At 39.8% G+C, this 24,561-nt stretch overlaps 1 protein-coding gene across 4 annotated transcripts in view; it reads left to right on the top strand.

Annotated features, from left to right (window-relative positions):
* Window positions 1-24,561, top strand: part of NR3C2 (nuclear receptor subfamily 3 group C member 2) — a 202,663-nt gene that overhangs the window by 111,268 nt on the left and 66,834 nt on the right. The window lies entirely within an intron of this gene.

Consider the following 24,561-nt stretch of genomic DNA (forward strand, 5'->3'; position numbering starts at 1 on the left):
GACATTGCAATGGTCGTTTTCTTCATTAAGGACTAGGACTTTTCATGCAGTCTGTATTTTGAGAGCTTTGTCATCAAAGAAGTATTTAGCTGACCTCTCCCTGTTTTATGTTATTTATGGTGTAGCTTGTCTTTCCTGGGCACCTTAACAGAAAGAAGTTGGTATTACTCAGAGTGCTGCTGGATCTCTGGTAGGCTTGGGTTGTTAGGATATGTAAGAGCTTTAAAGAATTTGTAAGCAATTTCTTCAAGTGATAGAAATCAAGTTTTTAGTACCTGATTAAGACTTCATGGCATGCAAAGGACACAAATACTGCATAGGTTTTTTTTGAAATCATTACTGATAGTAGATGTTCTTATAACCACTAACGAAACAAGCTGTTTTTAATTACTGATTTATTTTGATGAAGAAAAACCTAGAAGGAAGAAAATAAACTCTCAGTATGGTGTCCAGCTTGTGCTGAGAAGAGTGAGGCAGTGTATCATGTGATTAATTACTTCTGTTGTCACTGAATCTGCTGCTGGTGGCTGTGAGGATATAGCTCACTGTTAAGTTGACCTTGAGAGCTTGTGCGTCATTGAAGTCAAGACCTCATGTAATGCCTCTCTATCAATCTGTTTCTCCATCTATCATCAAAAGGTGTCAATTTGATTGAAATAAACTTCCCAAAGTTATAAGGACATGGAAAAGACATCCCCCCTTTCTGAAAGCATTTTCTCTTACTGTTGTACAGTAGCTGACCTTGAAGTCTTCATTCTCTAACTTCTTGTTTGAAGTTTTAGTTCCTTAATGTAGCACTTGAACTGGAAAATTTGATGTAGTTTCACTAAATGATTTCCTCTGTGTGCTTCCATGCCACATCATGGATGGACATTTGCATATCCAGGTCTAAGTTTGTGAAATTTGAATTGTGAAGGCATTTTTTATTGTGGTGGCAGTGGTGGTTTGGTTTTTTTTTTTGGCATACACCTACTGTGTGAAATGGTAGAACCTTTTCTTATCTTCCTTCCTCCTTTCCTGCCTTCCAAGAAAGCTTTCTTCCCAGTCTAAAATCACTGTAATTTCAAGGCACTGTGTATCTACAATTACCATACCTCTCATTTTTGATGTCCTTTCCGACATATTTTGATGGATATCCCTATCCTCCCTATCCTATTTTAGACATTTATGAAAAATTATGGGGGATCGCCATTAGGATTTAACAAAGCAATGAGACTGCATTTCCAATCCTAAGAAGCCCAGGTTATTAGGAAAGGATTACTCTGTAATCAGACAAAAAAAACACATTTTTAAAATGTAGTTATCAGTAATTATTGAAAGTTTATAAGTTAAACAAACAAAAAAAAAAGCTCAAAAAAAACAAAAGACAGAACAAACTTGTCTTCATTGAAGACTGGAGATGGGAGATTTAAATTCCCATAAAATATATTTTTAGAATATATTTTTAGAATTATTATATTTCCATATGGGTTCTTACATGTGGTATCTGAACACTGTCTGGACTTCTGCTTGGTAAGCACATGACTGTGAGCTCTTGATGCTACCAGTAACGTTGTTATGCAAACACTACAAATTTGTCTCGTACTTTCTATGTTTATATAAAAGTGCATAGAAGTATGTTGTAGCGTATTAGTCAGAAGAGGTCATAGCAAAAACAGAATATACATTTTAGCTGTAAACATCCTGAAACTATCAACACGAATAAAAATTTGTGCAGGTAGGTTTGTAACAACAAATATTTGTTAAAGTCATCCTAAATTCTTCAGTTGGGTGCACAGACAATAAAACCACTCATCTTGAGGTTCCCTATTTTAATTGGAATGTTTGTAACAATTACTGTGGTGTACCAAAAGTTCATGAAGATGTTTTTAAAAGTATGATAATTCAGTGCATGGTATAAATCAAAGTGGAAGCACTACCTTAAGTGTAGATCTTGGGCATACTTGTCTGAGCTCTGAGCTACAGCTATGTTCTTTCCTTAAGTGCCTGCATCCTTGCCTTTATTACAAAGAAACAGTAATACTTCCTCTGTGAACACAGAAATAGGTACAATTTTCTGGGATATTTATAAATACTGTGGCTTATTTATTTGAGTAAAAATGAATTGTTCCCTCTCTAAAAGATTATAGTAAAAGAATAGAAGAGATTCCTCAACTTTGATTCACTCTTTCCCTGTAATCCTGTGTATTGACTTTTTAAAAAATTATGTATATTTTTCCAGTTATTTTACACATTTTATGTCCACACATGCATGCACACACAGGCATGCATATTTATTATTTGGTCTACTAAACATTTTTCAGTAGAAAGTGGCATGAGGAATTGTATTCTTCCAGAAATTACCTCCAATTCTAATTAAAAATGGTATCTAAGGCTGGTGCATTTTTCACAGAATCATAGAATGGCTGAGGTTGGAAGAGAGACCTCTCAACATCATCTGGTCCAACCCCTCTGCTCCCGCAGGGGCCACCTAGAGCAGGTTGCCCAGGACCGTGTCCAGGTGGCTTTTGAAGATCTCTGGGAAGGGAGTCTGGGCAACCTCTGCCAGTGCTGTGTCACCCATGCAAGAAGAAGTTCAGAAGCTGAACCTCCTCTGTTTCAGTTTTTGCTCTCTTTGAATAGAGTAACTCTTTCCTTGAAAGGGAAGAGGCTTTTTGTTTGTTAGGTTATAATGAATAAACAAAAGTTTTACTTAGTTTAGATTAAAAAGTTACATACTTACAGTCCTTCAAAAGATGTAGTGGGGTGGAAATCATGGGAGAGACTAATTGGTGTTCAGGTGAAAGAGCTGGCAGGGAGACAAAATGTGTCAAAAAGTATGGAAGCAGAGAGGAGGAAGATTTGGAGAAAGGGAATGTGGCACACCATCCAGCTCTTATGGTCTCAGCTGGAATTGCTGAAGTGTTGTGAGCCCACCTTGAACAGCTTTTGAGTGCCAATTGGTTTGTGCTGCTAAGAAATACTATAAAACAGAGGCATTATAATAGGAAAAAAAAAAAAGCCTTGAAATTTAAAACAAAGTCCACAGCAACAAAGAGGCTGAAGCTCACATTTCCAATTATAAGTCTGGTAGTCAGGTTCCCAGTCGATCTTATTTTGGGGTACTTACAGGAAAAGTGCAATGAATTAAAAAGAGAGAGAGCTATAGACCAAAAAAATACTAAAATGGCTTCTTTGCTGAAAGTTCCAAAGTAATTTCAGGTGCAATTCATTATGGGGATATAAATTATCAAAGAGCAAAATTTTGATATCAAGTAGCATGAACTTTTTGCTGGCTTACTTGATGAACAGGACTCTGGACTGGTATGAAGAAATGTGATTGTGTTATTAAAATAAATTTGATCTGCCTTGCAAACACTAAAACACCTTAACCCTAATAAAAATGTTGATAAATTGTTGCTGTAAAGGTTGAGACGTGTACTTATGATACATGTTCATATGGGATAACTACACTGTATGATTTTCTAACTTGAAGATAGGGCCAATCATAGAGTTATTTAAACTTGGATTTATGTTCATTAACGAAGTCATATGCTGAATATGTACTGTACTGTGAGGGAACCTAAAGCAAGCACCTGGCCAGTCTTCTCTTCTAATTTTCCACTGAACCAGCTTTCTCTAAGGAGAGTAGAAGACATGAAGTCAGAAATCACAGCTGTTCTTGCGTATGCTTTGCATTTTCAGTCTTCATTTGTTCAAGTTCCAGACAAGTATGAGGTAATCTGTCCTAAATCAAAATTATATCACTTCTTAAGTTGCTAAAGTTAATCTTTCATTCTTCCTTTGGCTTGAATGTAAGAAAAAAGGAAGGCATTTTTCATCTCCAAATGGTGGTAAAGCCAACAGCAAAAATGACTGTCATCCAGTTATTTTGCATATTTGCTGAGAGACTTTTGGCTACTTAAAATGGAAGAATTAACAAATTACATCCTATTAGTTATAGGGAAGCTTGTCCTTACTTTTTTGAATAGAAAGATGTGATCTCTTCAGTCATTTTCAGATTTTGTTGTCTAGAGGGTTTGCCTTAGACATAGTTCTGCTATTTTAGGTCAGAAATGTGTAGATCTCTTGCCATATCTGAGGTAGAAACGTAGTCACAGCAACAGAAGTTTCTAGGCTTCCATTTATTTTTCACCTGATCATTTATTATTTGCCTATTTAAAGTAGAGGGAAAATTGGCTGAAGGAAATTTTTCAAATTCTAAGCTGTTAACACCTTACTTAAAAGCTTACTGACTGCAGTGACTGGGCTGTGCACCTCAGCGAGCAGCCTAGTGACTAAGAAACCCTCCTAAGAAACCCCAGAGGGGATGAAATGTCGTGTGCAGCAATCTGTAAAGACTCTGCACAGCTGTGGGAGCTGAGGTTGCCTCAAAGCTGAGGTTAGGGAAAAGAAGCGGCATTCTTATCTCCCTTTGTGCCCGGCTGCTTTGAAAACACAGGAACAAAACAGCTGGGGCCGCAGGATTGAGGGTGCAGCCCACCGGTCACCTGGGGTAGCTCTGAGTCTGCTGTACCACGCACCGAGGCTGGTCTTACTGCCACAACCGAAGTGATCCACCAGCCTTCCACAGACTCATCGTAGCACGAAGGATTGCAGGCTGTCGCCAGCCTGAAAATTCAGTGGTAGATCCAGTTTTTTGGCAAGCAAGGCACTGTGCAGCCAATTAGCAGTGGGCCAGATGTGTGATATTCCAGGGATAGTCTTTTTTTTTGGAAATGCTCTATAGTCTCTGTTTCCAAAAGGCCACACAAGAGGAAAAGTGATAGGTTATGCGTAATATGTTTTTTCAGAAACAGGTAATCTTCTCTTGGCTCTCCCATGCACTGTACATGAAAGAACTTCCCAGAGCTCTACACCTCTAGCTAGAAAATACAGAGAAACTAAAGCCTCTGTGTGTGTCTCCAAAAATTTTTCGTTTGAATTGAGGCAGAAAAAAATCAAGGTATGAAAATTTAAATGCTAGAATATGTAGCTCTTGAATAATTTGCTTAATTTAGTTAGTTTTATAAAATATTACTGCTGAACAGGAGAGGCTATCTTATTGATAATATGAAGAAGCAGTATTTTTTTGCTGCAGAAGCTGAATTTGATACATTATAGAAAGGCATTTTCCCCACCATTTTGCAGTAAATCCACGGATTTTGTACGTCTGTGTCCCTAGAATTAATTATACATACAGTTCTTCACTCTCCACTCTTCTGTTCATTCACTGTAATGGAGTCAGTGTTTTTCCGTCACAGGCTGCAATTTTCCTTTTATCCACTTTCATAAGGTCAGTGACCTCTCTAAATTCAACATCACTCAGTATAGATGTCCATATGTTTTCATAGAGATTTCTAAGTGGGATTTGAAGTTGACTTTGTTCCTGACCTGTTGCAAGAATCTGTTTTACAACCTATCAAACAGAACTATTAGGTGCAGAGCAAGCAGATGGGTGATCTGCTGAGGGCAAGTGAGCTGGTCAAATTCATGTAGCAGCTGCTACTCTACTTGATATGCTATGGTTAATAGGTGTAAAATAAAATTTAAATAATTAAGTTATCATAGGTTTGAAGCTGCCACCAGCCTTCCGTGCTCTCATAGACATGAAAAGGACTCTTCCTATTTTTCACTCTGGCAGGCGGTATTGCTCAGTAAAATGCAGTCTGATTTCCTGCTCTTGCGGTTGACTTTAGTAAGTAAGAGCTCAGAGTTTAGGAGGTTGGTAGAAGGAAAGAGCTAGAAATATTTGCATTGGGACCCCAAAAAGGGGAAAAAAGCAAGCAGAGAGAAGTATGACACACACACACAGAAATTAAGAAGGATTAATTAAGGATAGAACATATAACTGAATATTTGCAAGGTGGGGAGGGGTGGAATGGGAGGAAGAGATTTCCTTGTGGCTCTCCGAGTAAGTGCCCTTGCATGACAAACTGATTGAAGCTGAAGGATAAATACTGGAGATGTGTTGAATGGGGAGTGTAATGCCAATACAGCAAACATATTCTGGTAGCATTTCAGGAAGGAAGTGAGAGGTTTGGGGACCATCTCGGTGGTACAGCATCCTGGTTTTAAAACAAAGAATAAGGTCAGCAGCTGCAGTGCCACAAAGAACCACAAGATGGTTAATGGCTGGAAAAATGCTTTGAAAAAATGTTTTTACAACAGACAACAGTTTTACAGTTTTACAACAGACAGAGCTAAAACTCTGCACATACTCCTTTCCAAAAACTCTCTTCCCTGTAGAGAGGGAGGGACAAGGACAAGGATGAGAATTTAAATATTGGCTGCTGTCTAACGCTGAAAAACGCACACACAGTGCTAGTAGGTCTGAGTGCAACTTTTCTGCTCCTGCACAATTTCATTTGTCTTTTGTTCTTTGTTTTATGAATACTAATTTCTAGACTGTTTCAGCTATGAAGTACCATAGTCAGTATGTTATAGCCAGCCTGCACAGGCACAGTCTGCAGTAAACAGAAAATGTATGCAGTGGCAAGATTGGTTCATCTTAGGTAATGGTCTTCCATCATCACAAATCCAAGCATCATGCAGTCTTTCAAGCAGTTATTTTCTGTGCCTTTATTAGAGAGGGGTAATTTTGGCATTCTTACGATACAACAAAGATCTGAGTTGCAGTAATTTGTATTTATTTATTTAACACATCACAGAGTACCATCATTGTAGATCAGAGTCTTTGTAAGTGGGGTGGCCCTGTGAAGGCATGGTGGCTTAAGGTAACCAGAAATATTTTGGCTAATAGAAGATCAAATGTCATAGCCATTAGCTTTGTGCCTTCTTGAATACTTCAGCTTCCTTTCCTTTAACAAGAAAATGTTTGTTTGTTTGTTTTTCTGTAGGTCATATGGGGAAGGTAGATAGAGTACTGCTTGGAAATTTTGTCTTTTAAACAGTAGTCCCAAGATGGCTGAGCCATTTGTGTAGTATATTTATACAAAATCCACATTTTGTAATATTCGCTGTCATGGTATAAATGATGGAGTATTGTGTATGCCTGTGGTCACCAGTGTGTTAGTTTGATTCAGAGTCAGATAAACACATTAGGAGAGCTTCTGAAATGATCTGAGGAATAAAAATTTATTTTATGTCAGGTGACTAAATGCTTTTAGCTTTTTTTAGCTTACCCAAAAAGAGTCTGGGTTGGGACATGATTGCTGTCTATAAATATTTCACAGTGGAGGAATAGACAACTGAGAGGGAGAAGAATTTATTTTGAACTAAGAACTGTACTGAAATAACAGCAAATGGGTAAAACTGACATTAACTAGTTTGGTATTTTCAAGTGCTGCAAACCGTCAAAAAGAGGGACATTTAGGGACGTTCTCCTAAAGGGAGGTGGTAGGATTTAAGTGCCTGCTTTGAAATGGAGTGTAAGAGATGTACCTGTTGTATAACGTGACCTTTGGTAGTAAGGATAAACCAGAGAGGTCTCTTCTAGTTGCCATTGTGTCCTGGTAAGGCTGGAGAGTTGATCTGACTGCAGAAATGAAAGAAATTGGAGTAGCAAAGGAAAGGGTGAACCAACTAATATATTGTAGGATATTCCACTTGTAATGGTGTTGGATACTCAGATCCTAACAGGGGTACAGGACTCCAGTTTTTAAAAGTTGATATAAAGTGCTCAGATCCTGTGTAAGGCAGAGCTGCTTTCTCGTTGTAGTAGCAGGTGAATGTCTGTCTCCTGAGATAACTTTTTTCATTTTGAGTTCACAAACAAGCTCACAAGAGTAAAGTCCTTTTGAGACAGTTCCGTGCCATCCAGCTAAGCTTCTGCAGGTACCTGTAGATGATGTCAAGTGGCCTCATGCTTGGTTTTATTTGCTGATAATTCCCTCAAGTGAGAGCCTGGCTATTGAGAAATCTTCTGTGATTAGCCTGACACTGTTCTTTGATATTGTACTGCTGGTTCGTGCAACCTCAAGTACAATATGACTGTAAACGGGTAACAGAAAGCATGAACTACCATTGAAATTGGGGTTTGCAATAGGCCATAAATACATGTACAAGATTCTTGATATCAAACAGCATAAAGCATATCAAATACCATAAAACAGTCAGAAGTTTTAGCTCCTTACAGCTATGGTACTGCTTCTGAAGAGATACCACTTTATAAAATGGTGTTATCTACCTGCCTTGGCAGTCTATCGAAGCAATGTTATAATTCACACTTTTATAGCAAATAGCACTTCTCTTCTGCAACCCTTGAGGTTCAGAAATTTTTTAGAGCCTGAACAAGCTCTTCCAGGTGAAGTAGTTAAGAGCCAAAAGGGGATCCTGCAAGCTACCTTCAACAAAACAATGTTAGAAATAAGAAATTTGGCAATGTTGTGGCTGAAAGAAATTCTAAGCAAGTAAAACCTCAAGATAAATATAAAAATGCATAAAGCCAGAAACAAAGCATCTTTTTGTATCTACTAATCTCATTTTAAATAAGAGGGTGGGAAAACAATTTCCAGACCAAAAAAAAAAAAGTGAAATAAAATGTACATACAGATCTGTCTGGTATAGACAGAGGGAACAAGGCATCTGCTAGCATCTTGGATATAAATAGAGTGGGAAAAGGTAATGGCAAATCTCCCATTGCCTTAAAAGAAGCCAGCATTTCAGCCTTTTTTTTTTTTTTTTATAGCACAGTTTTAGACTGTTGAAGGTTGGAACTGCCTCTGCTAGGTTTGAAGTGTACACCCAGTCTGAGGCAGCTTTGTCAGTTTTTTAGAAATGACAATGACACATGGTCAGCTTTGAAGTCCACAGCTGTTTGTTATTTAAAGGGAGACAATTCTGTTACCTGTTTTAATATGTTTTTAATGCAATTGTTTGGTCCTGTCTTTCATGGCTGAGTTTGCCAAACCCCAGTCCCTAAGAAAGGGAATGTGGGTCAGTCAGGTCATTCCCACCCATTTCAAGGGTGATGATGATGCGGGGCTTTTGCATGCACCTTGTCCCCACTAGAAGAGCAAGCATAAACAAGCAGGCTTACAGTCAGCCTCCTCAAATGTCAGGTGAAAGGATGCCAGGAGCTGCTGGCACTGTGACAGGGAGCTCTGAACTGACTGCAGAGCTGCTGCAGAGGTTTGGACAACCATTGAAGCAGCCGGTACGTGAACTAGTGTGTACACTGCATGCAGCTGTGCTTGTGTCTGCAGAGTGGGTGCAGCCGAAGCCTAAAGTCTGTGTTACAAAGAAAATAAGTAGAATTTATAAGAGGTAATTCTGGACCAGCAGCTTGTGTGTATTCTTTTGCAGTTGTGGTGTGTGCGTTAATAAATGCTGCATGTGTGCTGGGTTACTGCAGGTGTAACTGGTGGGGCTGTTTGGTGCGCACAGGGCAGAGGAGTTCACCTGCGTTTCCTGCTCTTTGGTTGCTGAGCTGAGGGGCAGACCTTTTCTCTGCCTGTTTCACAGTTGGGAGTGTGAGGGCACCAGGAGGTTGTTCTCTCCTTTACCACCCTTCTCTGCAGCTCTGTGTGGGCTTCTATATGAGGTCTAATGGTAAGTTTCTCAATTCTTGAGCTGCTTGCTCTTTTCCAATTTTCTTCTTAAAAATACATTGGGGGGGTGGGGGGGTTGCAAAATTGCAACTAAATGTGAGAGTAATGAATACTAGTGGCTTGCATGGTCTTTATTCATCTGCACCACATGTAATGCTTTCTAATTCAGTCTTAATGACATGATCACACACAACTCTTTCCATGAGACCTCTGCCTTGCTTATTGAACAGATTGGATAACATTCAATTAATGAACAGCTTTTCAATAGTTTGTATTCTTCTCCTTGCTCAATGTATGGTCCTGTGCCTTCACTGCTGATTGCTATTCATCCCTTGCTCAGAAGACTTAATTGCTCATTTCTTACAGAGCTTTTGTATGGTGCTCATCACTATAGTGTCCCAGCGCCTCATAAATATTGTTTAATTTGTCCTTGCAATACCAGATAAGATGAGTGGTTATTACCCCTGTTTTACAGTCAAGGAGTTAAGATACAGATTAAGTCCCGATGTATCCTCTGGTTTGGGGTTCCTGATTTATGATATCTAGAACCACAGGGGGCAGAAGTACATGGCATTTTATAGAACTTAATATGTCCAAAGTGCAATTCACATTGATTTTAGTTGCAGCTATGATTGCTTAAACTACTGCAAATCAGACTCTGGATCTCTGGTTGGATATTCAGGAAATGAATTCAGGGATAATATAATTAATGATTTTCTTGCTTATTATTACAAAATAAATCCACAGCAAAGAAGGAGACGCAATCCAGTTCTCTAGGGCACCATTCAACTGCCTCAGGCATTGACTTTTTCTCATCTCTCTCTTTCTGTCTCTTCTTTAAATCTCTGTAATACTTTATGTACTTTTTTTTTTTTTCCACTAGCAAACAAACATGGATTTGAAGGATAGGAGGCCTCTTGCCTTAGTGGTCCTGATTCATCCTCTGTCATCATTCACATTGTCCACAGGGTATGCTAGAGGTCTGGCAAGTGAGAGAGACTTAATGGTATAAACATAAAACATAATGTAGTTAGAGACTTCTGTTAATCCATTGTGGTGATCAAAATTCAGGTTTTGTGGTGTTCAGAAGTCTGGGACTTCTTACATGTTCAGCAACTGCAACCTGAATGAGGTTCTTACATGGTGGTCTTGTGCAAGAAGCATCAGTGATGGTGGTTCCTCCTGAGGCAAGCTACATGCAGCTAGGTAGTAGCAAGTTTCCTCAAGGTCTTAGGAACTGTGCTAAGCTGTTTGAAGGAAGTGAATCTGGGAAGATGTAATCCAGTTTCTCTAGTACATACCGATACTTGCATTAGAGGGAGTTTATTGTAGGGTTCATCAGACTAATCCTTCCTTATCTTTTTTGTTCACACAGTTTAATACAGTTCATACATCCCAACATGTTTAATATTTCAGTTTAATCTTTGCCCTGTATAAGTTGCTTGCACAGGTTACTGTAACACATTAGTAAGATGCGGTTAACTTAGGGTCTTTTATGAGTACGTTGCAGATGTTTCACAGTACATTTTTTCTTTTTAGAAGCTGTACCGAGTGTTCTGTTGTTTTGTTTCAAGCTTCCTTGTGTAACACTTCGTTTACTGTCATGTATATCATTTCTTTGATATGGAAGGTGCACCTTAATCACTTTGTGCCTGTAGGACCATAAGAGACTGTGCATAGGTTTATGAAAAGAGCATCATTTTGCATGGATTAATTTTGTCCAGATTAGAGAGCATTATCATGTAATTGTAGAATCACTGAGGTTGGATGGGACCTCTGGAGATTATCGAGTCCAACCCTCCTGCTCAGAGCAGGTTGCTCAGCTTCATGTCCAGCTGGGTTTTTAGCATCTCTAAGGATAGATACTCCACAGCCATTCTGGGCAACCTGTCCCAGTGCTTGATCAACCTCGTCATAAAAACGGAGATGTAGAAGAAAGAAGTAATGGTTACGTCCTTCCAGTCCTTGGGAGCATCACTTGATTGCCGTGACCTTTCATCAAAGATAATCAGATAAACTATTAATGATACCAGACAGTTCTCTTGATGCTTATGGGTGCAGCCCATGGTGTTCTGACTATTTAGATGTTCCCTAGGCTGATCCTATACCTCCCAGGGCAAGTCTGCCTTGCTCCAGAGTTTCCCTCCACTGTTGCTTTTCAAAGCAAGTGGATCTGCTTTGGAATTAGTTGATTCTCATCTAGAAAATGTCTCTGATTCTGAAGGATTTTTGCTCTGTGAAATTGTTTTGCTTTCTGTTGATGGGCTTTGTAGTCTTTTAGTAGAAAAGTAAATGGCTCAGTCCAAAGGAAGTGAGTGCGGAACAGCCAAGAGTTACTCCAGTTAACTGTAAGAGGAACTCGAGCTTCTGCATGAATCTATTGAACTGACTCATTCAGCTAGTTAATATGTGGTTGCAAAAGGGAGAAAAAGACTAAAGGGCTCTGTCAAGTTTAAATGGTATTCTGCCTCTCTCAAGAGTGACTCCTGAGTCTCCTAACAGATATTTTTTTCCGATTAAAAAAAAAATATATATATATAGATATATAAAATCCATCTACAGATTTTCTTCAGTGGTACATCAGATGACCAGTAATAAGAGCAGAAATCTATAATGTAATTATTGTTTTAGGCAGTAGGCTTTTATGTTTATTGAAACTATTCAATGACTCTTGCCTGGTAAAGATTATCTGAAGAAATTCAGTACTAAATAAATGCCTCAGAAAATAAATGTGGGAAGGTTATATTTTAGAAATTTGTTTTACAAGTTTAGAATGTAGGCTGACTTTAAAGTCACAGGGGGAGAAAAAGTACCAAAATGGAAATAACCACTGCAATATAATGGCAGATGTATTGTTTTAAAATACAGCCTGATGCCCACAAAGCAGAAAACAGTATAACATTGCATTACAAGAAAATTGGGATTCTTTGAAACATTTGGTACTGTTCTTGCAAGATGCTAACAAAAGTCATTGTTGTTGATGTTGCTGACTATTCTGAGAAACACAATATTGTGGAATATAATTTAATGTTTCATACCTTTTCCTGAAAAAGATGTAATTATTATCAGCATTAATTCATTTGCTTGTAATTCTTTCTGATTCTTGCTGAAATCCATATCCACTTATTTCCAGTCATTTGCAGTCATTCTATTACCAGGCATAAGAGCTAGACTGCAGTTTTCTCATGTGTATCCAGCTATTCGTTTTACTTCATCTGGAAGTTCATTTCTGTTGCGTTTTAATAAAGAAAAGCGCTGGACTTGGTGTTTTATACTTAAGTGTCGCAAAGCCCACTCCCTCGTTTCTTTACATGTAACAAATAAATAATGCAACTCATGTATTGGGGTAGAAAGCTGTGCTGGAAGTAGACATATGGCAAACAGTTCTTGCAACGTCAGAACAGCACTGCTTATTACAGAGCAGGGTGATGGATGATATTAAAAAAGATATTGTTACTTTCTTAGGGAGAGACTGTATGATACTGTGTGTGGGAACAGATCAGAAAAATGGAGCTGTAACTTCTTCTAACAGGAATAATTTTAACTGCAGTTTGAAGGTTTACAAACCTTTTGCATGCTCTGCACAAGTGCTCTGCTTAGGCTTTTCTTCACTGGGCTGGGACAACAGCTGTAATTTAAAGCTAATGCCTGTGGGGAAGAATTGCAATAGTCCTGTACTTTCAAAACTCAGGCCTTTATGTAAGTTTTCTATAAACATTTTAGGAACCTAACTGTATCATTCCATTTCTGAAAGGACGTTTTTTGTCTCTGGTATTTAGCTGTAGATGAGTATTATTATATGTATTTTCACAGACTTGTGCTCTAATTTTTTTTCTAAAAGTAATTACATATTTGGAGCTAAGCATTCAATTATTTATTCATTCATTTTACCACGTGGACTTAGCAAATGGACTTGTGTTAGCCTATACACCATATCATGCATGCAAATTCCACTCTTAACAATGCTGCTTGAAATTATGTAAGTGATAGGTACTAATTTTCTCTGATACAACAGAATGATAATGATGGACTATTGGGAAAAATTAATAATAAGTACTTCTTATGTTGTGTGTACTAGCATACTAAACTATTTATAAAATTAAAAAAAAAAAAGACACTAACCTATTTAACAGTAATGTCTTTTACTTGCAGTCTTTTTAGTAATAACAATATGACATTATTCCTGCAATGATGGTGTCATATTCAAAAATGAAATTTTCCTTGAGGTTGTACATTGATTTGTCTGGGGAGAGGACAACTGTTAAGAACTTACAAGTTGCACACTTCTAGAATTCTAGATATTCAAGTGCTTTATAGAGCCTTGGAACTAGAACTGATATTTTATATTCTCACACTTCTGCAGTGTCATCATGCAGGTACTCTGTGCTGAATGTAGGGCAGCATCCAGTCTGTCAGTTACAGCAGATATGTGTAGTACAATTGCATACAATTATGTGAATGTTTCAATACAGCAGCATTGCATACAGCTTTATGATATAAACTAGGGTGCTGGAAAATAGTGTAAGCACTTGGATACAGTGGTTACTCTGAGCTCCATCTTTCCTTCTTGCACTTCTATTTTGTGAAGGAATCCAATCCCAAGCCTAGAAAGAACGCCTACCATTATTCCATGTTAATTATTCATTCACAAGCAGGATGAGGAAGTATGACGAGGAGATCTTTGACTGTTTAATAATAAAAGATCATTTGTGGAAAGCTTATGAAAAGGTGAAGGACATAAAAGCACAAGCAAAACATATGTACTAGTACATGCTCAAAGAGTTTTGTGATAAGACATGACAGGGTTTTTGAACAGTATTTGGAGATCCTTGCTTCACTTTAGCATCCACTTTTCCACAGGTTAGAAAATGTTGCAGAAATAGAGAACTGATGGACAACATCATGTCTGACTTTCATATCAGCGCTTCCTATTGCTATTCTTGCTCTTACTGTGTTTTCTATTGCCATTCTACTAAGAATTGGTGGAAGTACTTGCTATTGTCACCATTCTTTCTGTCCTTGAAGTCCTCAGTAACAAATTCACCATGCAAGAATAAAAGGCCACCAAGAAAAGAAGTGGAAAATGCTATGTGTGCCTCTACAAGCAAAAGTGCCTGCTTAGATTCAGCAGGTAAAGACAGAGCTGAAGTATTGCTTTACAGGTAGGGTAGGGGTATTAAGTCCATATGCAAAAAGTTAGTATGCACGTGAATTTCTTGGAGGCTTCACTTAAAATGAAGATTGTCTGCCAACTGAAGGAAGTGAGGGATATGCTTAGAATTTAAACTATTTCCACCTAGATGTGGGGCAAACTAAGATTTCAGCTGAAACCAGAAACATAGAGGAGATTGGCCTCAAGCATCCAGAAAGGGGCACAGAGTAGGCCACAAAAAGTGTTTCTCCTATCTCCCATGTTTCTCCTGGAGCTGGAGGTGACTTCTTAAAGTGAGACTTGCCTAGACCAGTAAAGAAAGATTAGATTTAAAGTAAGAGGAGGATACTTGTTCAGAAAGACGCATGGTGTTCAGGCCCATCACAGAAGGTGCTGGCATGTGCTTGTGTGTGTTTTGCTTGTGTTTTTCTCCTGTGCTTTTACCGTTTGCTCTGCACGTTTCCTCAGCTTTCTGGCTTGAAGGGTCTGGTAGGAGAAGGGTTTACAAATAGCAAACCCATCTGAGAATGTGAGGAATATGCGTGATAAGCCAGGCACTGCCAAAATTCAGTCTAAAGGACATAGGGAGCCATGTGGCTGGATCTGCAAAGGAGTAAAAATAGCAAGCCTGTCTCCAGAGGAGGGCAGTCGAAAAGGATTCGGGGGACAAGGGGTCTAAACAGGGTAACCTGCAGCAGTGCAACAGCTATTTTGTAGCACGTTTTAGTAGACTGCTCATAAACTTGGTGATGACTGAAGTCAATCTGTTGCTTCCCTTTCTTTCTTTAAGATGTGAACTTTTCTCTCTTAATATATGCACTGCAGATACTGTGTTTATTCACTGTTTGGTCAGATTTATCGTATGTATCCATTTTCATTAATCAGCCTGTCAGGTTTTTTTTTCTTTTTTTTTTTTCCTCTCCTTTCATGGTTTGTAAGCATACTCTACCTTTCGTTTGCTAGGAACCCTTGACCCTCAACAAAACCATGGCTTCTCAGTGCTTGATTAGCTAGGTTAATTTCATTTTGCACAACTATAACTAATGGCCTTTTACAAGTGCCAGCAGCCCAACGCTGCGGGTGCCTCCTCGTGCCTGACTGTATTTGTGAGCAGCGCATTAATCACCACTCCCTGTCATGTTTTATTGCTTGATGATGAGGGTGAACTGACCACTTCCTTTTAATGAGGAAAAGCAGAGGTCAGCAATCACAGGCTGAGCAGAGAGAGCCTCTCTTGTCACTTGCCTCAAACCCGCCACCGACACAGAAGCTGCCTCTTCACGGAGTCTGCCCCCTCATCTGCAGGCAGCAGCACGTGCCCTCTTTACCACCTAACATGAACGCTTATCTTTAAAGTTCATCTTAATTGTAGATCAATCCATGTCACAGGTTTACCCAGTCAAAACAACCAAAACCACTGAGCCAGTCAGCCAATTAAAGTCAACGTAGTCATATGTGCGGGAAGACATTGCCAGGCTTGGCACAGTCTGTTCTAGGAGCGTAAGGTAGCTGCGATGCGTGGCTGCCGTGCTGGAGCTCCCCAGACAAAACATTTTTGTGATGATTTGGTAACCCCTTCTGACCACTGTAAGCTCCATGTGTGTGGGAAATCATGCTAGTGGCCACTGCGATGGCCTGGGCTACCCCCTGCCCAAACAGGATGGGCAGCACCGGCCAGACTCCCACCGGCTGTGAGGTGGGCATCCCACTGCCCCCAGCTTCACCATGTGGAGACTCCGGGGGGCACCTGGGGAGTGGGAGCATGGAGCACGCTTGGGACCTTGAAGCCTCCTTTCCTCCCCCTGCAAAGCTTTAGTGAGGTAGGCAATGTAAATGAAGTCACTGCTGTCTGTTTTCTGAGGTAAATATTTACTCAAACTCCTGAGGAAGAGCTGTGGGTTATGAGGGAGCATACCAGGTGCTGCGGAGCTGCTGCCACAACTTCTGTTCTCCCTCCCTGGAGGGGAGGCTGACGGGGGAGAGGTGAAGTACTTGACCGATCACTGTCAGGTAATACAGCCATCTGGTAAAAGCAACCTGGGGACCAAACAGTATATTTTGGGGGTCTTTCTTGCTTCCGTCAGCCTCTGTGGCTGCCACCAGCCATTTTCCCCACGTCTGAGGAGAGCAGCAGAGGTGGCAGCAGGCCTGCTTCGTGCTCACCCCCTGAGGCAGCCTCAGCAGAGGAGGTCCCAGGTGCCGTGACAGCTCATGGGCAGAGCTGGAGTGACAGGTCAGGCTCAGTGCATTAGTAGAGGCTTTTAATATTTTTGGTCTTATTCTCTTTTGACTTCAGTTTCCAATCTGTAAAGTAGAGGCGGCTGTGCCATCTTCTAGGGGGATTAAGTTTTAGGTTACCTGGTTTCAACCTTAACAGTGTAGAGAGAGGTGTTCTCTTGACTTTCTGCCCCCAGGTGGTTTTCCTCTCACCTGCTTCTGCTTATCTGGTTACCAGCCATCTGCATCCTGTCCCTTCTGCTTCTAGCCAGCACTTGCCTCTGTTTTTCCCTGTAATTTTGTCCTCCTTCGGTCATCGGCTCCCACACTGTCAGACTCTCCTGGCCATTCTCCATTGTCCCACTGCCTGGCTTTACTTTTGTGGGGAGGCTTTCTCTTTCCAAGTCCACTACCTTCCCAAACTCCTTTCCTCACTCTTCTCAGCTCCTGGTGGCTCTTTGCTCTTGCAACCTGTGCCTTATTCCCCTTCCCTCTGAACTTTTCCTTTACATTGCACGAGAGCATGATGGAGGTTTTCTGTGTGGAGTCCCTGTGCCGAGGCATCGCCTGGCGCCTGGTAGAGATGGCTGGAGCTTTGCTCAGACCTTCTGCCCTGGTCTGTGCTCTTTGCAGAAGGAAACTTCGGAGGTTGGCTGCCAGGCTTCACCAAAACCTTTGCAAATCGTATCACGTACAGACTGCAACTTTTCAGTGTTTTATACTGTGATCCGTTATAATTTTAAGTGATAATGTATGAGATGGCAAAAGGCACATCTGTGGTATCAGAGCAGTGATGCTTCAAAGGGCCTGTCTCAAAGTGTGAAGGCTCTTGAGCTTCTCAAATATGTCTGTGAAAAATGTAACACGGGGGAAAACCAACATGTTTCTCCCTACCCTTATTCACAAACTTACTTTGCACTAAGCTTAGTACTTCTAGCTGATACTTTCTTAAACTCGCAAAATGAAATTCAGCCTGAGGCAGACATCCAGCATGGAAAATTTCAGCCCTAACTGCTACTGTGTGGTAAAGTTATAGGCAATAGAAAATGAGGTCTTAAAACGAGAAGTGTCAGGCAACCTTAACTACATGTAGTCCTACAAGACCCACTGATGATAATCTGTTTTTTGACAGATTTCATCCAATTTGCAGATTCATTTTGGCATATACTATACAAAGAAAAGAAAAAAAAAGTCCCTGGAGTAGGACTCTCAGGCTTATATATACCACCTTACAAGTAGTGAAAGCAGTGTTCAACCATGCAGTCATTTTACCTTCTGCCAAACCTTTAAAACTGTACCGCAGAAAGTCCATAAAAAATAGTAATATAAAATCAAGGCACTGATGCACTGAAGCTGAGAGCTGTTGACTTCATGCCAGTTCTTATCTCATTCTCATAAATCTTAATGTAGGTTCCAGGTAAATGTTGAATTATAAAAATATTGCAGAAATTGTAACATAAAGCTTGCATAAACAAAAGCCTAGGACAGCATGCCATTCAGATTTGCATATCTAACAATTTTAGTAATAAATATGGACTTTGCTGTAAACACCAGACTTCTGTTTTGTTCCAGTTCTCCCTCTCCCATAGTTTTTCTTCTGTTTCTGAGCTAAAAATCTGTCCAGGGTATTTCTCCTGACTGGAACTCTAAAATTTGTTTATTTGAAATACCAACAAGAAATGAGTTTAAGCTCAAGGTGGGTGAAGGGGGCCAGGATCAGGGAGCGGACATGGTTATCCTTAAGATCACATCTATGGGAGGCCTCACCTGTTGGTACAGGGGCTTGGGAATCCCACATGCCCAAGCATGGCTATTGGCCTAGTATGTTGTTTGGGGATTAGATAGCAAGCTACATCCAAGCAGAGCTTGTTTGCAGGCTGCCTGCAGCTGAGGCTTGGGGCTTTTTTGTTGAGATTACATGCAAAACCTCTGTGGATGGTAATCACCCGTTCCCTCGATCAGCCTCTGACAGTGTCTACATGACTTTTAAAGTGTCTTTCAGTAGAGCCCCGCTGACAGCTCAACAGTTATATAAAATGCTGCCTTTCTAAAAATCACTTCTCAGCAATGTCAGCGTGTGAGAAGCTAGGAGAATCCAGTTACTTTCCTGCTGGGTTATCACTCTTCATTTTCAGAACCGTTCCACCTGGTTTACACAGTCCAGGGAAAAAAGGCTCACTTAGGACCCTTTACCTTGATAGGACCACTTGGTGCTATATGTTTGTGACAAAGACTGCTAAGACTTACATGCATGAATACCCATGTTTGTTTTGAGTAGTCCTGTTGTCTCACAGAAAAATGAACTTTGGACACTTGAATAAGTCTTTCTATTATCAGCAATAAAATGTAAAATTGCAGGCAATACAACCTTCTTTTATGGTAGTTGTTAGGCGTAATTCATTCTTGGGAGGATTTCACTGGTATACAATCTCTTTTTTTTTTTTTTTTTTTCCCCTTTCTTAATCTTATTCTCTGCACCAGGTCAAAATCTTCATGTGTTCTTTATTCTTAAAAGTAGGCACATGCTTAAGTGCCCAAGGCGTAAGTGCTTCAGGCACATGACTGAATCAAAGTCTTGAACTCGGCTGTTATCATTTCCCGTTTTTAATTATCGGAGAAGTTACAGACGGGTAAAGGACTACTTTAAATTTTCTTGGTAAATCACTCCCTCCGGCTTCTAATCATTTCCGTTCCACTTCTCTGGACTTCCTCCAGTTTGTTTATATCTTCCAGTAATGAAGTGCCTGAACTGCATACAATATTCCAGGTGTGGCTGCAGAAGAAATGCGTAAAGAGAGCACTGTTATGCCAACCTACTCTGTTGTGCAATTCTCCTGCAGAAGGAACCAGAGATGTTACAGGCGTTTTGTTCTCTTCTGCGTTACTTGTTACATCTAAATTGTCCTGTTATCTAGGTGTCTCTCAATGTTGCTGCTTTCCAAATTTTGCTGTATTGTTCACTCTTTATTTTGAATTACTCCCTTGGTGCATACAGTATCATTTTTCCAACTGCAATTTTATTACTTGTTTCACATCTTTGCTTCTAATTTCTCTATAGCCTTTTGTATTATTTCTCTATCCACACTTAATGCTGGCAACTCCTCCTCCTCTCTTCCTACTTCCAATGAAAAGATCAAAATAAGCGGTAGTCCCTCTGATACTCCACAGGATGTCTTCCCAATGTGATAAACTGTCAGCATTTGGCGATGTCTTAATCTCAGTAGGAATTGGCTGTAGAATTTTTTTTTAATGGCAAAACTGATATAGGGTCTCCTCACCGAGTAAATCTTGCCAAGTAGTATCAATTAACTGGATGTTAGATTTCTTGCTTACTGTATAAACAGTATTTTTCAGGTGAGGAATTAGACTTTAGTGGATGGGAAATGTAGTGGATAAAATGAACTGGGCATTGCGCATCAGTGAATAAATAAAATACATTTCTTGCATGAGTGCATCTCCAACAGTATTTCCATATCTGTGTATTTCACCCTCTAAAGTAAGCATTTCTGATCTGTTGGCTGGCTCAACATCTTCAGGGACTATTACCTTAGAAATAACAGGGGTCCCGATGCTCCTAGAAGCAGAAAGAGGATGCTGTGCCCAGAGGCAACTGCCAGCACTATTTTTTTTCTGCAAAGAAATAGCAGGTTTTTTACACTTGTGGCCTGATTTCCCCTTTTACTTTGTGTAGACAATTACACGTGGGCAAAATCGAGGTAAAGCACTGTCATTCCTATCCTGCAGAGCCTTATGCTTGCTTTGTACAGGTATAAATGGCCTTGGACTCCTGCTCTAGTTTCAGCTCTGCGTTGCTAAAAAGCCTACCACAGGAGAAAGCGTGGACCTTCAGGCGGTCTAAGAAAGCCTGTGGGGCTGATGGTGTGCCTCTCTCAGGGGACGGAGAAGCACCATGGAGGTGTCATCTAGTTGTATGCTCTCCTGACCACGACCTACGTGCTCTGCTTTCCAGTTTTTCTGTGCTCTCCTTGAACTCATGCTTTCCATGCTTCTCAAACATTGTAAGTTTTATTCTCTTGCTGTGTTTTCTGGGTTATGTGGCTGATGAGATAAACTCAAGACCAGGGCATAGGTGATGGCTGGAAAAAACAGAGGTCTTCTGTACCATTTTCTCCAGACTTAGAGGAGCTGTGATGGCAAGGTAGGTCAGGTTCAAGTTATCCTTTTGTAGTATCTATTCTGTTTCAGAAAGTAGTTCACTTCTGCACTTTATCTTTTATTAGAACTATTTTAACCTTGGTCTTCTGGTAACTAAAAGTCCGTCTGCCTCTTGGAAAACCCCCAAACCCAACAATGACCGATCTTTCCATGTAATTTCTTAATTATTTCTGCATGTGAGTTTTGGCAGTGCTCCAACATTTGAAATCATTATGCTGCTTCGGAGTGCAAATAAGTGGGACTGGATTAATAAATTGTATGAAACATGGTGCCACACTTCATTATAATCCACTTATCAAAGTGGAAAAAACCTTTTAGTACATAAAGTGCATCTGCTTTTAATTTTCATTTTGATCTTTTCTTTGTGTGTTTTCAGACACAAGTGTACCTTTTCAGGGAGGCTTTTAATACTGCTGCCTGTCAGTTTCAAAGTTGCTTCTGAAGATGGCAAAACGGAGCTTGGAAACTCAGAATGCGTTAGGAGAAGGAAAGGACTGGACTATCCTCTTATAATAAGAAATTGGAGTTCAGTACATCACACTGAAATCTGGCATGAGTAGAAAGCAGATCAGATTTTTGATGCTAGTGACCTTTTCAAAACTTCTTTTTTTTTTTTAAATTCAAGTTTTATCACCTTTACTTTCAACTTATGCTCCAGACAAGTGGAATTTTGCCTTTAGTCATTATCATTTTTCAAAGATACAGCAACTGCTTTTGATGCTGCTAGTGAAACCTGCCATTTGCTGCATACAAAAATACGTTGTCAGCCCAGTGAAACTGAGGTAAGCTTGTACAAAGGCTTTGTACTAAACGACCACCACCCTCAATCATCTATTCGCTTTGTTGACCTCGCTTTACCAGCTGGAGATGATGGTTGTTGCCAAAGAGACTGGGCTTTGGTAAAAACTAAACTGCATCTCATTTTAATAAGAAAATTACTATATTTTATTAAGGTTAACCCAAAGGATTTTCATGCAGTCCATTCTCTTTTTTTAAGCAATGATGTCTCAGTTCACATGAGTTTTTATTAAATAGCCCATTGCAAGAAACAAAAATTAATTCAATCTGCTTAATACTACCGGAATTTTAATTCTTGAGATTGAATTAGAACTGTAAAAATCTGTGTTCAAACATGACTCCTGTGAGGTTAAATGTGAATAGATTGAGGAGGTTTCTTTTGTTGTTTTTTTTGTTTGTTTTAAATGTGAATGCAAAGGGTAAGAATATATACCATGAAGGAGCAGCTACCTTAATTCATGGGTGAATTCTGGATATAAGTTAAATTCTAATTGGTCTTTAGTTTTTACTGAGCAAAACAAATTTTGCAACAGCAATTATGTCAATTAGGCAGAATGATCTTTGAAAGTAGAATGGAATAATTCAGTTTATGCCTTGGTGATGCTGTAATTATGCCTTGTGATGACTTTTATCCTATTGGTCTAGGTCTGTTTTTTCAGTTTTGTTTCCAGTGGCCACTGTCATTCGGGCGTAAATTTGTCATACTTGTTTTTACCTAAATATCCCTTTTCTTATTGTGAAGGGAAGGCATGATCCCTTTTAAGATCCCACTCTGGCGTGCAAATTGTCTGCAAGATTTGGTATGCTTTAATAGATGCCTTTTTAACACTCAGTAATGACTTCATAGGCATTGAAAATGATACAGCATGTGAATTGAGTTATCCATAGTTTTAGTTATTCAAGCCCTGAGATGATTCCTGTGCAAAACATCACCAGTGGGTGACACCGGGACTTGCTGCCTCAGCACAGAAATGTGTTTTCCCTGTAGCTTTCCCCCAGCTCACTGATTCCGGTGCTGTAGTCGGATCCAGCTTGGCTGGCTGAATGGGGTCACAGGAGCATCACCAGCAAGATGAAGGGAGCTGTGCTAAAATTTGGGATAATTGCTTGAATCAAAGCCTTGCCTGTGTTTTTACTGGTGAATGAATTCTTGCTCAGCCTCTCGGGCTGGGGTGAATAAGCAGAGGGTGAAGTAGCAGTTTCCAGGGCCACGGGAGGGATGCCATGATCCATTCAGAAGCTGCTTTTCAGGGGGCTGTGAATGATGACTGTAGGTAGGGCTACCCAGCAAGCTTGACCTAAATTCGGGGGAGAGAGGCCTTGGACCCATGGCTCTCTGGTACAGCAGCCTGGAAATTCTGCACTGGCTGCAGGGGGTTCTTGCAGAGACCCAGTCATCTCCTTACAGATTAAAGCAGGTATTGTGATCAGTGTAATATCCTTTCTGGTACTTCATTCTACTTCTGGTTTACGTTTAACAGTAAACATGTTGGGAAATTTCATTATAATCATCAAATGCTCTGATATGCCCTCGTCTTCTTTCTTCTGACTATTTCTTTAGCCTTACCCAGAAGAACAAAGAGCTGAGGTTCCTGGTAAAGATAAATAAGTGCATAGATAAATCGAGAAAATAAACAAGGAATACTTTTACATATTTCAAAGGGATAAAGCAGGCTTCTTTTTAAACAAGCAAACAAACCCAGAAAACTGTTAAATTCACCTCAGTGAGCATCTAATAGTACTTCGGTCAACGTTTCTGTGTTTGTGATCTCAAGAGATTCTGTTAAAAGCCTCTGACTGTATTGCTTTCAGCCTTTAAAAGAGAATTATTAGTGACCAGGGTTCCAGAGGAAAAGATCTGTCAATGTGTGTGCTGGCCTTATTTTAAATTGTTGCCATTATTCATAATAATATTCATTTTTATGGATTTAGCATATTTCCAGTCTGATCTGTAGTAAACTGTACATGAAAAATGGAAGAGAAAAATATGCTTTGAAGATAATGTGTCATTCACACAGAATAAAATTGATAATCTGCTGAACATGCTGACTTCAAGAACATAGCGGACTTGAACTTCTTTGTTTTTTGCAAACAATTTGGATAGTTACTTTAAAAATATTAACAGAATATTTTCACTGATATCGAGAGCTGGGAAAAGTTTTACTGCAGGAAAGAAACTACCTGTTTTTCTGTATCTTGTATAAATACCATGAATCTCATTGAAGGAGTCCGCCCAGAATTCCAAATTACAAAATGGAATTGACAAACCCAGGGTTAACACTGACTGTGTGCCTTGATTTTCCATGTCTGCCCTGTGAGAATAGAAGCTCTTTCTTAGTTTGCCCTCTCAAATGATTGCTGCAAAGACAGTTTGATACATGCCTGAGTGTATCAGTAGGATCGTGAGGCAGACTAAGTGGCTCGAGATAGAATCTCTCCATTCAACTCCCAGGGCCTGCGTACGCTTGAAGTATGAATATTTTTATGGAGGTGAATATTTTCAGTAGCGTATTCACCTCCGGGAGCCGTACCATCAGCTACGCATCCTTACGTTACGCAGCAGTGCTGCATGTTCCAGAATGCAGCCCCCTCCTCCTCCTTAAACCTTCCCTTAAATGAACTTCATATTTCACACAGATCTTATATCACAGCGTGTACTTCCTAAAATCTGGTTGTAACAGTGAAGCTTAGTGAGCTAGTTGTAGAGCAAGACACAACATCATGTAT

This window comes from Anser brachyrhynchus (assembly GCF_964034855.1).
Source record: "Anser brachyrhynchus genome assembly, chromosome: 4".
NCBI classification, from domain to species: domain Eukaryota; kingdom Metazoa; phylum Chordata; class Aves; order Anseriformes; family Anatidae; genus Anser; species Anser brachyrhynchus.